The sequence below is a fragment of the Equus przewalskii genome, chromosome 1 (genome assembly GCF_037783145.1).
Source record: "Equus przewalskii isolate Varuska chromosome 1, EquPr2, whole genome shotgun sequence".
NCBI lineage: Eukaryota > Metazoa > Chordata > Mammalia > Perissodactyla > Equidae > Equus > Equus przewalskii.
This window is the reverse complement of record NC_091831.1, coordinates 33,506,003-33,522,024: the sequence shown is the minus strand read 5'-3', so window position 1 is coordinate 33,522,024 and position 16,022 is coordinate 33,506,003. Positions and strand designations below refer to the sequence as shown.

General features: G+C 46.4%; 1 protein-coding gene across 50 annotated transcripts in view; it reads right to left on the bottom strand.

Annotated features, from left to right (window-relative positions):
• SORBS1 (sorbin and SH3 domain containing 1) overlaps positions 1-10,130 on the bottom strand; it is a 219,639-nt gene extending 209,509 nt beyond the window's left edge. For 37 of the 50 annotated variants that reach the window (XM_070560916.1, XM_070560926.1, XM_070561048.1 and 34 more), the window contains exon 1: positions 9,834-10,010. The gene's annotated coding sequence lies outside the window, so the exon portion shown is untranslated. Of the gene's footprint in view, positions 1-9,833 lie in introns of all 50 variants that reach the window. The other 13 variants (XM_070561250.1, XM_070561112.1, XM_070561217.1 and 10 more) reach the window with 6 other exon arrangements.
• Between the last annotated feature and the right edge of the window lie 5,892 nt (positions 10,131-16,022).

The window sequence follows — 16,022 nt, the reverse complement described above, 5'->3', positions numbered from 1 at the left end:
GTGGCTGGTGGCTACCATGTTGCAAAGTCCAGCTCTAGTCTTTAAATTCTAGGATGGCAGGTGCCATTTCTCTTCGGTCACAGCTGTATTCCCAGAGCCCAGCATAGCCCCTGGTCTACGGTTGGTACTTAATAACTATTTATTGAACAAATCAAAAGCAAAGAACTTTCCAGGTGCTCTAATACAACTTCATCTTCCACACAGGCATTGATTCTCCAGGTCCCCTAGCTAGTGGACATCTAACCTTGGCTTGACAAGGAGCTCAGGGCCTCCCAGTGCAGTACCGCGGGGAATAGCTCTCATGATGAAAAGTTCTTCTAAGGAGCTAAGTCTGTCTCCCTGAAATTTCCACTTTCTAGTCCTGGCACGTTAGCTCACATGTTTAGAAAAACCAAAATAAGTTATGAAAAAGCACTTAAACATTTTTAAACACTATAAACACAGGATTATATCTGTAATTCATTTTCTTTGTTAAGATGAATCCGATCTTAATTCATAACAGTGTGAGGCCGATTAAACAAATACACGACCGTGATCTGTTTGAGGGGAAGAATCCTCTAGCGCCAGGGCTGTGGTCCAGAGCTGCTGCCTCTGCTGAGTTTAATATTGGCACATTCAAGCATCCCAGCTCCATATGCGAGCCAGGGAGTGTGCAGCTGGACTCCCAAAGAACTAGGCCTTGATCTCCGAGCAGGTTCTGGGGATTCTGGCAGAGCAAACTGTTCCATATTTCCTTGATGTGCGTACGCCTTCTAAGTGGAAAAACCTAGCGGTTCCCATCCGCCTCCTATGCACCAAGGACTGTGGCAGACACAGGAGATACAAGATGACTACAGTGTGGCCCTCACACGGAGCCCACAGTGCACAAAGAGTAAGAGGTTAAATTTGCAGAGTACTTACTCTGTGCAAGGCACTGAACTACAATCAGGAGAAAGACAGATAAACCAGCCACAATCAATTCAGTGTGACACATGCCATGCAGACGTATGTACAAAATACTGAACTGGCTGCCTTAGAGGAGATACCGAGAAGGATCTTAGCACTGTGCCTTGCACACAGCAGGTACTCAGGGCAGTGAACTGAATCAAATCTTGACCAACAGCTCATTTTAAGGCTGAGAAAACCAAGACCCAGAAAGGGTAAGTGACTTCTCAAGGTGACCCAGGTAGTTAGTGATGGGGCTGGAGATAGCACCTGGGCCTCATCCTTCATCAGCCCAACCATCTACAATGCTGTCTCACGGTGCTTCTTATCCTTCACTGCATGGGGAGAAAGGCAGGATCTGCTGCCTGTTATTATGTCTATCTCAGAATAAACAATGGATTTATTTTTCTAAGAGTGTATATTTGGGACCCTCTTGAAATCTCGTGACTAACTATATGCATACCATCCTAGAAACATGCATTCAATCATTTAACAAACATTTATTGGGAGTATACTATATATTAGGCACTGGTTTAAGGGTTGAATAAAGAGATGAAACAAACTTATGTTCAAATCAGAGGGCTGAACACCCATATTTATCTCTGCTCTCTCTCAGAACTCCACTAAAAGGACAGCAGAGGAATTTGTTTTTTAATACAAAAGAGACAACGGCAGACAAGATATGTCAACAGAACTCTGGAAAACAGAGGGCTGATCGCCATGCGGTAGCTGATTTGGGTTTCTGCTTCGTCTGCCCTGCTAAGTGCAAGCAGGGGAGGAAACCACTAAACAAGTGGCAACTTACACCACAGAAACAGGAGAAGGCTCAGGAACTGGAGGCACCAAGGACTGTGAGGGGAGAAGCAGGAGGCGGCTGAAGAGAGGACAGCCTGCTAAAAGTTGTACAAGGAGCAATCAGACCCCAGGGTCCCTCTGCAATCTGCTCAACCTGGTGACTTCCCTCCCTCAGTCAGGAGAAGGTGGAGGTTCCCTGTTTAGACAAATGACACCAGAGACTCTCTGGATTCAGACACATTTAAGGGAGGGACACAGGTGAAGGAGGAAGGGAGAGAGGGGGCAAACTTTCACAAAATGGATGGAATGAAAGTCCGCCAAACAGGGTACCCAGCCTCCTTCTCCATCAAGGCTCCCAGACTGCGCGACTACCAGGCTGTTACACCCCCCAGGCAGACTCCTCTCCAGGAAAACCCAACATCCCCAGAGAAAAGATCTTCAGGAACTGACATTTAGGTGTCCCCAGTGGCAGAAAAGGGGAACTCTCTGCTGGATCACCCTGCAATGAAGTTAACAAGCCTTCCTTGTTGCACAGATACCCAATCAGCAATTTGTTGTCCACATAAAATATAAATGGACAGTCAAGGATCCGCATACATGGAAGGACGGCTCCAGTGGGAAATACAGTAACCAAAAGAAGCAGAAAAAGGACTTAAAGGAAACAAAGACAACACAGGGGACAACAGGAAAACACCAGAAACACACAAAAAAACCTATTTTAAGTGAATTTACGACACCCATAAAACAAGAATAATAGGATGCTATTTACAAAAAGAAAAAGAAAAGTGAGCAGAGACTAGGGAGCCCTAGAAAATAAAACACACAAGTATGTTTCAGACAAAAGCATGAAAGCATAAATAAAAAATCCAAAAGGGTTCATTAAAGATAAAGCTGAAGATATCTCTCAAAAAGTAAAATGAAAATAAAATGAAAAACCAGAAATAAAAGATTTTAAAATTACAAACTCAACCCAGTAAGTCCAATATCCAACTAATAGGTGTTAGAAAGACAAACCATAGAAAATGAAGAAAAGAAAACTGTCAAAGAAAAATATCAGAAAATTTCCCAAAACTGAAGGATGTGAGTCTTCAGATCAAAAGAGCTCACCAAGGACCCAGCACAATAATTTTCAAAGCAAGAAAATTTCAAATGCAGAGAAAGAGAGAATATCCTAAGACTTTCAGTGAGAAAAAGCATGTTACCCATAAATGACCAGGAATCAGCAAGGCATTGGAATTTTTGACATCAATATTGGAACCCAGAAGATAGTCGAGCAATGCTTCAAAATTCTAAGGGAAAATGGCTTTCAACCAAATATTCTAGGCAAATCAAACCACCAAGCAAGTGTGAATGTAGAAAAAGAACATTTCAGACATGCAAGTTTGAGGTGATCAGCGTCCACAGACTCTGTCTCAGAAATTCCTGGAGGAATATATCAAGAAAGAAGAAACAGTGCATCCAGCCCAGGACAAGCTGAAGGAATCCCAGGATGAGGCCTAGAGGCCTAGAGGTCAGTGGGTCCAGAAGAGGAGAAGGATGGAGGCGTCTAGGAGGAGATCTCCAAGAGAAAAAAAAATGTAATAAAATATAAAGGAACATACGTTATAAAAGAGATGTTTTAAAATGCTGTCAGAGACTCTGGGAATTAGTAATAATTATATAGAAAACTAAATAGAAGAAAGAAAGCAATTATTAACTCAAAAAAAGACATAGAAGAAAGGAAATATCCTTATAATACAACTACATGGCTCAGCCATGAACACTATTTACACAGCCAAAATAATGTAAGCCTTGAATATCAATGTGACCAAAAACTGTGATGTAACAGTAATGGGAGGGCAGGGAGGAAGGGAAGTATGTGGGGAGGGGAGACTGGAAGAGAGGAATAAGGACTCCTCTAATCCATAGTAGATCATAAAATATAACATCTAAAATGAACAATCAGGAAACAGCATTGTAAGCAGGTAACTTACAAATATGATAGTACTATGAGGAGAAACAGCTAAAAGAGTTGGAAGTAACTGTGGTAGTCAGAATAATGGCCCCTCAAAGATGTCCATATCCTAATCTCAGAACCTAGAAAGGAACTACATGGCAAAGTGGAATTAAGGTTGCAAATGGAATTAAGGTTGCTAATCGATTGGATTTAAAATAGGGAGATTATCCTAGATTATTCAGGTGAGCCCAAAGTAATCACAAGCGTCCTTAAAAGTGGAAGAGGGAAGAGGAAGAAGGGAGTCAGAGGAAGATGTGACTATGTTAGAAGGTCAGAGTGAGGCAGTGGGAGGACTCCAATGGCCACTGCTGGCTTTGAAGACGGAGAAAGGGGGCCATGAGCCAAGGAATGCAGGCAGCCTCTAGTAACAGGAAGACGCAGGAAAGAGATTCTTCCCAGGAGGGGACACAGCCCTGCTACCACCTTGAGTTTAGCCCAATGAGACCCTTTTCAGACTTGTAACCTACAGAACTGTAATATAAATTTGTGTTGCTTTAAGCCACTACGTTGGTGGTAATTTGTTACTGCAGCAAAATCACATTCAGTGCCTGACTCTGGGGACTGGATCAGCAGGACCAGGTGGGGTGACACAGCCCTCTTGTAAGATTTGAAGTGTTATTTGACTTTTAAAACTATATATGCGACTTTGATGCCAATTAAAATTTAATTTAAAAAGAGATGAAATACAGATTCTCTCTTGCCAGATCTCACAATCTGGTGGAGAAGACAGACGGGGACAGACAGACAGAAGACAGACAGCTATTCCTGATAGGCGAATGCAGAAAGAAAAGCACCTCTTTCAGCTGTGAGGGGAGTCTGAAAGGAGGAGTCAGCCAGGCAAGGGAGAAAAAGGCCTTCTGGGGAAGGGACAAAGACCAGGGAGAAAACCTGTCTCAGGAACTTGGAAGAGCTCTGAACGCTGGGACACCAGCAGGTCTGGCAGAGCCGGGGGAAAGGCTGGACAGGCAGCTCTCAAAACCACCAGGTTTGAGGCCTGCCCACTGCTGGCTTCTCTGGCTGGGGTAAGGGCCTGCTGTGCATATTTAGGGTGGGTACAGACAAGTGAAGGCCCAAGAAAAACCACATTTTCTTGGACCATCAATTGTAAGCAACAGTAAAGCATTTTAAATATTTTTATACTAAAACCAGCACAGACATATTATAGAACAGAATACAAAATTCACGTGAATTGTTAACATAAAAACTGGAGACTCCAAGGTGACTTCTTCTTTGAGAGGCCCACTTTAGACACTAAACGATCCACTGACCACTCAGCATCAAGACTCAATCTTCTCTGAGATTAATAAGTCAGAAGAAGAGTTCAAAGCACTATAGCAGGCATCCATCAAAGCATTTCGGACTTCACATCAGCAACCTGTGGGTGGCTGCCTACCGTCCCTATGTCACCACAAGACACCTCTTGGGTCCCAACCAACACTAATCAGAAAGTTGAAAAGCATCTCATTCTTTTCCAAAGGGGTCTGGGTCTTGCTACTGCCGGACGGGTTAGCTCAGCCTAGGGAAACAAAGAAAAACCACCACAGTTTATTCTTCCTCTTGGCCATAAGCCTATCCCTCCTCCTCCAACTCTGAGCATTACCAGAATCACCAGCAAGAGCCTCAGCTTCCCCATCAGGACCCCCAACCCCTTAGAGGACAGGCCTCTGTTAGAGAACACACTCCAGACACTCTTTCCATGGAAGGAAGTCAAGATACAGGGCACATCTCTTGGGAGAGGGTGTCCCTTGTGTCCACGATACAGGGGTGGAAACTTTTTCTATTGTTATAGCTGTTTTTGTTATAAAAACAATTATAACCACATGACAGTGAGCTGGGAATTTTCTATAAGGAGCCACCACTGACCACAGAAGAAGGGGGAAAGGACTCAAGGCAAGGCCACACAGAAGTAAAAAGCAATTTAATTGGGTTTGGTTTGTTTGTTTTATGTGTAAAACACACATACACACATTCAAAAAGAGTGAACTCAACTATTTCAAATTAAGAACAGAAAAGACAACATTTTAATGACACTACAAAGCTATATTATTGACAGTAAAGAAAGGATCAGGAAGGAGGGCAAGGAGAAAGATACAACATGAAAAGAGAAAAAAAAATGTATAGAGGAAGGAGATGTGGGGAAAGAAGGATGGGAAGACCATAAGATACAGGGCCAGACACACCTGCCTAACCATACACAAAAAGAGGGAAGAACTAAAGGATCACGGAGACACTTCCTAGGCCTGAAGAGTTAGCCAAAGTAAACTACACTGTTCAAGGCCAGCTACTGGCTTGGGCTACAGACTTCATGTATTATCTTTTTTTACCCTTCCCTTTGAATGGTTACTGATCTGGTTAACCACTGTTCACAGCTCTTTAACTGCTCACTGAAACATTCTGAGGCTTAGCTCAGATCTCAGGCCAGAAGCTTCCTGCAAATGAGCAAGAATTCAGTAAATCAGTCACATCCAAGTATCTCCTCTGAAAAGGGAGTACGTAAAACACTATCTCATAAAACGTGCAAAGCACCAATGAAAGTCAGAGGAGAAAATGCTGCTTGAGCTGAAAAGAAATTCCATGGAAAACTATTTTTGTTGTGCATTAAAAAAATCTGGGACTTTGGAGCTGGCCCAGTGGTTCAGGGGTTACGTTCACATGTTCTGCTTTGGCAGCACAGGCTTCACCGGTTCGGATCCCGGGTGCGGACCTACACACTGCTTGTCAAGCCATGCTGTGGCAGGTGTCCCACATAAAACAGAGGAAGATGGGCATGGATGTTAGCTCAGGGCCAGTCAAGAAGAGAGATCCCACGAAGACTCAAAGTTAGTCCCAGCCCCAGGCTGGACTCTCAGTCCACCCACCCCCAACCCTTGTCTAAACCAAGTCTCTTCTTACTTACTTCCCTCTAAGGGCCACAGAAATCGCCATATCACAACTGACAGCGCCTCCCTCTTCCAGCTCCATCCCTCTTTCCTCCAAGCCTGAAGACTTTGTTTTCCCCTTTCTCACCTGACCTGCTCCCAGCCTCCTACCTGGTCTGTTTCTACACTCTCCCTTCTTCTGCCCCTATTTCCTCCTCACTGTACTCCATCTTAGAATCATTTCTCTGAGAGAGGAGGGGGCTTAAGAGATATATCTAACACACAAGACCTAGGATCTATCCACCTGGGTTCCTGCCCCAGCTCTCCATCTTGCTAACTGTGTGACCTTGGGCAAATCGCCAAACTTCTCAACCCTTCACATTCCTCAGCAAGGGGAGTTCAACCTGGCAATCACAGAGATCACTTCCAATTCTCATGTTCGAAATATCTAAACCTTCACCTGCATAATCATAAATAAAGCAGTGAGTTAAACACACAGGAAGAAAGAATGAACTATAGAAACTCTCTTTCCTCAGCATTCTGTCACCCCCCCCCCGCCATCTCCCCAGCCAACCACCCACTCTGAGGGTCTGTGCCTCTCACTCTGGGCTGTTCTAGCTCTGAATTACTTACATACAGTAAAACCTCATGAATTGCACTCGTCAAGGAAAAGGTGAGTCTGAATCCAACAGAAGCCTGAGTCCTGGCACACTTCTTTCATGCCGTTGAGCAACACTGTGAATCTAACATCAGTTCAGCAAACAGAAGAGAATCTAAAAAAGCCATCACGAACGGTACGTGTGAATTTAAGAACAGAAACACTGACAGGAACCCCAGAAAACGGTCTGCTCCAAAGCCCTCCACTTTACCAACAAGGACACAGGCCCAGAGAGCAGAAGCCAGGAGGCCAAAGCAGGCTGGTAGCCAGGATCAAAGTCAGCTGTCCTACCTTTGGTCCAGAGCTCTTCCACCAAAGCTTTTTGAGACCATCCGTTCCCTTTTTCATAGAAACAGATTAAATTCTAAATTACCAGTGAGTGCCCTCTACAGCAAATCTATTTCCATGTCCAGGGAAGGGTCCAGAGCTAAGTTTGCATGACCAGATGATTACTAATGCTGCCTAATAAAAAGCTTTCTTTCCCGAACCCTGCACAATCATTCTCTGAAAAGAAAACTCCAGACTCTGCTATCTATATTGAACTCTATTTTGGAGAGGGAAAAAGGGGGGGAGCAGAACAGTTCTTTGTTCTGCCAGAAAGAAGCATCTGAACGTCCTTTCCCATAGCTTCTGTCTCACCCCCCAATATTCCCAATCCCTTCAAAAAAGTTCACAGAAACTCTCCAACTAGAATAAAAGAAAGCAGGTGAGAGGACGAAAGGGCCAAAGTGGGGTGGGTGTGGAACAGAAGATGGCAATACCCTCCCATCTCTACACCCCATGGGGTAGAAAGCATTTCTTTTTGGTTGCTAATACCCTGCTGGGAAGTCATCAGAGCTAGTTTAACTCAGGGCCCTCCAGCTGAGAAATGAGCTCTCTGCAACCCCTGGAGGACTAACCCTTTCCTAACCATCCACTCTACCAATGCCCAGGGTAAAGGTGCCAAAGGACCAACCCTTCCGTGCCATCCCCCAGGGCCAAGAGCCTGAGACATCAGACATCAGGTCAGAGCTTGGCTGGCAAGGAGCTATTTAAGGCAGCATCAAGAGGGTGGGGTAGAAAATTGCTGGCAGCATCCTCCTACTCCACCCCTCTGTCACAGCCAACACACAAATGCGCGCGTGCACACACACACACACACACACACACCTCTCACGCCCTAAACAGCCATCTATCTCACCTATGTCTCTAAGGGCTGTATATCTGGAGCCCCAAATCTCCAGCATGTGTTTTCTGCCACTGAGGCTGCGGTCCCCACCCACTGCCCACCCCACTTTTAATCCACTCCCTTCTCTTCAATCAACCACGAAGCCACCTTTTCAACCAAAAACGCAAAATTGAATCTAGAGCTCAAAAACCAAGGAGGGAGTGGAAACAGACAAGCCATCCCTGGCCTCCACTTACGAGAGGAACAAGGGCGCAAGTGGGGGTGATGTCAGAGGCCTGACATGCCGGATAGGTTCCATGATGTCTCTAAACGAACCTCTCTCCAGTTGACGAACATCTCTCCTGTTGACGGTGAAATCAATTGGAGCAATTTCAGCAGGTCGGCCCTGTGACAACAGGAGCATCCCAGCGCTCAATTTAAAACAAAAATCCAAAGGCTCAGCCAGAACATGCTGGGAAAACCCAGGGTCTGGATAAAACGAGCCACGCTCGGTGGGATCCCTTCTGCTTTTATGTAGCTATATAGCAGCGTAATAAATTCTGTCTGGCTGAAGAAAGCATGCACTGGTGAATTTCAAAGCCATCTTACGACAGTGGATGCACGGGGATGCAGAATTCGACAGCACGTTCCCCTATGAAGGGAATATAACGACTTCAAGCCTCTCTCCCCTCTATCTTGAATGGCGCTACCGCTTATCAAGGAAGCCACGTCGGAAAGCAGCCAGGGGAGAGCCGGGGATGCCCAGGGAATTCGGAGAGAGGAGTTGCTTTCTCTCGGTGATAAGCTGCCTAGCAAGATGCTGCCAATCACTCTGGGGGATGAAGGAGCACACACATGTACTCGCTCATTTAGGCAGGTCCTAGGCCAGACGAGTCGTCCTTGCGCCCCTCCCGCCGCCCTCTCATCCGGGGGGATGCTGATGAATGAACACACCTGAGATGCCTCCATCCTGCCGCTCGCTCCCTCCTCCTTCCTCTGGCTGCTGCAGAGGAGCCCTTCCTCGGTAGTTTCACTTTACAGCGCAAACCCACCCGGGTTTTGATGTCTCCTCCACCCACCCATATTGCAGCCAGCCTGAAGCAAGCGGACGTTGTCTCCTAGCAGAGGCCATGATCGCACGTACCCCCACCCACTTAAAAAAACCCTTAATCCCCGGAACCCCCGCACCCTGGGGAACTTTCCTTGAAAGACTGGGGATTCATCAAACAAGCAGGAAGGAGGGTTCGGCCAAGGGGGACCACGGTTTTCCCCGTGACTACCGGGGATGCTCTGGGGGAGGGGGTCCCCCAAGTCCTTCCAATAGCTGGCCCTTTAAACGCGCCTCCTCCAAGCGCGGAACAAAGGCGCCGCCCGCGGGGGACGGGCCGGCGCACGCCCCCGGCGCCGCCGCCGATCAGGCGAGCGCGGGCGGGAGGGCGGCTGGCGCTGGCTTACCTTGCGGGTCGCCGGGCGGGCGGGCTGCGCGCGTCCTGCCCCACTCGCACTACACGCTGCAGTTGGCCCCGCTCTGTTTTTCTGGGACTCGGCGCTGACTTCACCGACACTCCGCGGCCGGCCAATGGGCTGCGGCGGCCGCCCCCTCATTAGCATGCGTCTGGAACTGTCCACTCCGGCGGCGCCCAGGCGGGGGGCGGGGCCAGGAGGCGGGGCCGGGCCCGACCGTGCCAGGAAAGGGCGTGTGCGCCAATGGGAGGCGAGGAAGGGCCCGGCCGCCCCGCCCCGCGGCATTGTGAGCGAGGCCCGCGGGCTCGCGGATCTTGTGCAGATAACGCGCGCGCGCGCGCGCGAGCGCGGATCCAGTAACCCTTTCTGTTCTGGCCGGCCGCGGCCTGGGTCGGAGGTCGGTCCCGCGGGCCCTGTGGTCCTTAAGAGGGGTCGCCCACTGGGAGCTGGGAAGGAAGCTTGGAGGCATGAAAATAACAGCTAATGTGTCTGGAGTGCATATGAGTTATTTAACCCTTGTGTTCTGGTTTGCTCATTAGTAAAATGGTATTATAGTGCCTATCTCTTAGGATATAATAAAGATTAATACAGTTAACGTGGCTAAAGCGTTTAGCTCAGGGCCTGGCCGTCGTGCTGCAAAAATGTTTGCTACTATGATTATTACACTCTGTACCAGCCAATGTGCTTAATGCCTCCTATATGTTTTCTCATTTGATCCTCATAACCTTATAAGAGAGGCACTATTACAAATCCCTATTTTTCAAGTGGGAAAACTGAAGTGTAGGTTTAAGTGGCTTAACGAGGGTCACACAGAAAGCGGTGCAATCAGGATTTGAACCCAGGCTCTGAGATTTCATTCATGTACCACCCACTTGCTCAGGGGCTCCATGGCAGACATGTGCTGGGCCCTGGAGTTACTGCAGAAAACAAGATGGGCAAGACGCCTCCCTGTGTGAAGCTTCCATTTTAGTGAGAGAGACAAACAAATAAACAAGTGAATAAGTAAACAAGATCATCTGCAGTGTGAAAAGTAGAGTGAATAAAATAAAACGGGGTAATGTGCAGGTAGAGAGAAGAGTGCTTTGATTGTTAGGGTTCAGAGCTAACCACTGCACTGCATCCTGACCTCCTCCATCCCTTCAGTGTTATAGAAAAAGAATCAGAGGCCCAAGGTCACAGGGCCAGCAAGTAGCCAGCCTAGAAGTCGCTCCCTCCACACCTAGCTTCCCACATCCCTGGGACACCCTGAAGGTTGGGCAATCATCCCTTGGACCGAACACAACTGATTGTTGTCAGCTGTCCTTGACAAGAATCTTCAGCCAGAGCATGTTCCTGGAGTAACAGGCTGTGTGTGGCTAGGTAAAGGCAGGGCTTGACTGCACAGCCTGATGGGGAACACATCTGCTAAGGTTCTTAGTTGTCAGGGAACAGTGACAAGTCTTTGCTGTGCACCTGCTATCCTCTGCTGTGGAAAGAAAAAAAAATTAGAAGACTCTTAGCTGCCTGGGAGCCTACTCTACAAGAGGTGACAAGACACCACTAGAAAATGACTCAATCTAGGGAGCCCCCAGCCCAGACCTCCCCCGACTTGCTCCTCATCCTACTGTTTTGCAAAGAAGACTGGACTAGGAATCAGGCTTCCCAGGCTCGACTATTAACCTCGTCCACCATCTAGAGAAGACAGTGCCTTATGGGCCTATAAAGTAATCAAAAGGCTTTTATCAAGCACGCCTAGTCTGCTGTGCACTATTCTGTATTTGTGCTAAGAGCTTTACATGCATTAACTGACTGATCCCACACAACAACCCCAGGAGGGAGGACTATTGTTATCTTGAGGTTATCCACAGAGGAGGAAAACAACAGGGAGAGAAACTAAGTTACCCACCCAGCAAATTCAGGGCAACACCATTTAGAATAGCAAAAATAATTCAAATGTCCAGTTTGAGTGGATTGGAAAAAAAAAAACGTACAGGGCAACCATATGACAGAATATCATACAGCCAGTAAGAATGAAAAAGCGTTAACACATAAAGATGTTCATAATATATTAGTGAGTGGTGAAGTAGGTTGAAAACTAGTTTTATGCTGCAATCCCATTAAAACTATTTCTTAGGGGATTATGAATGATTATGTTTTGCTCATTGATATTTTTCTGATTTTTCTCATAAACATCTATCAAATTGTTCAATAATAATTTTAAAATGAAAAACCAAACTACCTGTGGAGATGTGATCTGTAGACAAGGCCATCCATATAAGTGGGAAGTTGCCTCAAGGCATCTTAAGTGAGCCATAAGTCTTCCAGTCATCCCCTAAATGTCGAACTCCTCTGCTACTTTCAGTCTGTGTGTCATCCGGGTTTACGAGATAAATGGAAAAATACTAGAAGGACAGAAGGGAAGGGAAGAGGGGAAAAGAGAGAAAGAAAAATCCTACTATCCTTCAAGACGCATTTCAAATGTCTCCTCCAAGAAGTCTTCAGAATCATGGTCTAATAACATTTTAACACTGAAAGCAACCCAAGAGATCATTAGGTGTAATCTTGTCAGTTCATTCTTGTCTCCAATCATTCACTGATTCATCTGAGTAGCAGGCCCTGTGCTGGGTGCTGGTGAGACCTGGCTCCCTCCGTCCCAAAGGTAACGGGAAGCAGAGGCCCAGGGAAGGCCAGCTCCACAGGCATGCAACCTGCGCTGAGGAGGGTCCCACACTTGGTTGATTGTTCTGCTCTTGCCATCTTGAAATTTTTCACTATTTAACAAGAGGCCACACGTTTTCATTTTGTTCTGGGCCCTGTAAATGATGTGGCCTGTCCTGGGGAGGAGAAACACCAAGGCCTTATCAGTGTATCAGTGACCAAGCCTGGAGTAAACCATCCTCTTATATGAATGACACAGTCTCATGCCTGGTTCCCCAGGGAAGTATAAGCACTTCTGCTTTCCAGCCCTACAGCACTTCATTTATTCTTTTCTCATGGAATTTACCATATTTGGCGAGAACTCCTGTGTATATGTGTGTAGTCTTATTCCTCATCCTCTCTCCCCACCAGATTGTAAATTCCATGAGGTCCTGGCTTGTGTCTGCTCATCTCAAACAGTGCTTAGCACTGTGCTTTACACACTGTTAAAAATGTGCTTAAGTTTAATTTAATCTTATTAGTAACTCCTCGTTTTTTTTTTTTCACGTGCATAAGATTATTCCCAGCAGTCCTTCCGCTGTTGGAGAGGAATAAAAATATCAGGCAGGAACGTGGAACACACAAACCAGGATCACAGATATCATCCCTTAAGCAGGCCGTTAGTGGGAGGACTTGGGGAAAGAGGCAGCAGAGGACAGCCCAGAGCTTCCTTTCCTCCATCTTCAGGGTCACACAGACTGGGAGAGAGGGAATAGACAAGATGATCTAGAGATGGCGGTAAGCATAGTGGTTAAGCCTGTGGGCGGAATCCTGGCTCCAGTGCCCTAATATGAAACTGTTGTGCAAGCTCTCGGGTCCCTCATCTGTAACATGAGGAAAACACAACCTTCCTAAGGTTTACTTGTGAGCTATAGATGAGAGCACACGTGTAAAGTGCTTACACACTGCCTGACACATAAGCACTCACTAAGTGGATATTATTACTGATATTACTAGCAGGCCAAGTTGTGAAAGGTGCTTTCTTAAAATGCATTGGTTTCGGTAACTTGTTTCCCCAGTTACCCAAAAGATTGACCATGGTCATTTTCAGACACATCAGCTGGAGAAGTCTAGGAGAGAAGAAAATCAAATGAGACAAAGGAATTATGAACTCCAGACTTTAGCTGTTATGTCACTAAAACCCTGGTAATTATTTGTACCTAATTACTTTTGTAGTATCTGGAAGAAAGTGAAGCAAGTAGTAGAAAGAACCAAACTTCCTTAAAGAACCAATTCTCTTGTTTCTTACTGATTAATTACCGAGAGAAAAGGAATCTACACTCTTGTGCCCAGGGGGCACAAAACTGATTTGAAGATCGCGGAACACTAGATCCAAGAATTCCACATTCCTTGGAGGTCAGTGCTGGCAGATGCTGCTTTAGGGAATTTTGCTGAGATGGATGGAGGTTGGTCAGGAGAAGTTTGCGGGGCCAGGTAGAAATGCGAGGAGCCATGGGGATCGCTGTGCTTGAGGAGCAGGCCCGAGATGAGCATGAATCAGTCACCGGACCTCTGTTTATCAATCTAAAAACACTTGCTCCAGCATGTCTTGTGTTGTTGCTTGGATGAAAACATGTATACATAATCGAATCCCAATTCTATACAATTGTAGCGTATTTGACCAAGTGCGTAAAGTGTGGCTTTGAGATTGTGTTATGCTCAAGTCGAAATAAGACATTTAAAATATTGACCTGGGTGGACCTTTGAGAGAAATCAGAAGTACAGAATAAACTTCTCTCCACTTCCACTGTATCAGTGGATGTGCCCGCCCTAGGTCAGGGGTTTGAGAGGGGCCATCTGAAGGCAGCTGCTGGAAGATCTTGGTCAGGGGCTTCACTGAATAGAATTTGCTGAGTTTACTTTAGAAGACTTACTACTATGAAGTAATTTAGTCAGTGAAGTGTTTACTTGGGAAAACCATTTTTGGGGCGGGTGGATACAGCTGACAACTCTGAGAGAGGCATTCTGATTGAGGCTGGAAAGATAAAGGAGGAAGGAAGCCAGGAAGAAGGAATAAGAAGGGAGAAAGGAGGAAAAAGAGCGTGGCACAGGGAAGCAGGGGAGAGAAAGAGAAAGTGAGAGATGGCAAGAGGGAGGAAGGGAGATCATTAAATGGCCTGAGGAGAAAATACTGCAACTTCAGAAATAGGGCAACTAGCCTCACTAAACTAATGTAACCTTAACAAGGTTAAAAAATCAACAACAATGGTGTTAAGGGAATAACTGACATTCTGGAGGCTGTTGGAAGCTTGTCAGAGGTGATTGGAAGAGTTCACTGAGGGAACTCATTTCACAGGGCCAAATTGAGTCACATGGGTGCCCTGGGAAGGTTAATAACACTTTGTCACATTTATCAAGAGGAGATGCTGAAGGCTGTGTGGGGGAAGGGCAGAAGGGAAGATGGCGAGTACCTATCAAGTGTCAGTCCTTTCTCCATTACCTCAACAAGTCTGTCCTGTCTCGACTGGCCTGCTCTGTCTCCTGAACCTTCGGTTACCTTGACCCATTTCTGTGAACAGCAGTTTAGTGACCATATCTAGTCCCAGTGCCATGCCCCTCAGGGATCCTGCTTCCCGCTTCCCCAACTGGCTGAACCGAACAAGTCATCCAAGTGTACATGGCTTTCTGTGCGAGGAGATCTCGGAAAGTCACCTATTTCCAGGGATGTTGGGAGCCCTCTTCAAATTGGCAATCTAAGCAGTGCTTGCATAGCCTACCTGTTTATCTGGTTCTGTCCATGCAAAGGGGTAATCTAAAAGAATCACATCCTACAGCCAAGGGAGTGAGAGCAGCTGGACTCTGCACATGGGAGAAGTGGACAGAGACACCTATTTCCTCCTTTAGGCCGAAAGAACCAAACACTTCTTCATTTGATCCTGATTAGAAGCACAGCAGAACCAGAAAACATGCTAGAACCAGATCCCAGCATCCGCTGCAGCCCAGGCTGCCACCTCCAAAGAAGGAGGGTTACTCATAGTGAACCCTCCAACAGGAGGAAAGTAAGGACCCCTGAAGGGTCAGTGGCAGCTCCTTTGTTCAACTCATTCTGACCCCTGGATAAGGCTCAATGGGGTTAAACAATGTGATTCCACCAGTTAGTATTCAAACTGTAGGTTGTTCCGTTCTTTGGTTCCAGAGTCTGCTATACCTGGACTAGGGCTTCTAACACCTGGACAGTTCACTGAGGGTGGGGAGCAGAGCCAGCCAGGTAGCCCTGGGATTGTGGGAAGAGAACTCTCAAACCATTCGGCTAACCCATATCATGTACCTACTCTGTTCCAGGTCCGCTACCCAGTGCTGGAGAACCAGAGAGCAAGACAGGTCCTTATCCTCAAGACGATCACAAGCTACTAGGAGAGATCGATAAATACATAGACATTTACAAGACAGTGAGATAGACACACTTTTTAAAATTTGAGATGTAATTCACATACCAGAACATTTACCCTTTTAAAGTGCACAATCCAGTGGCTTTTAGTGTATTCATAAGGTCGTGCAATATCA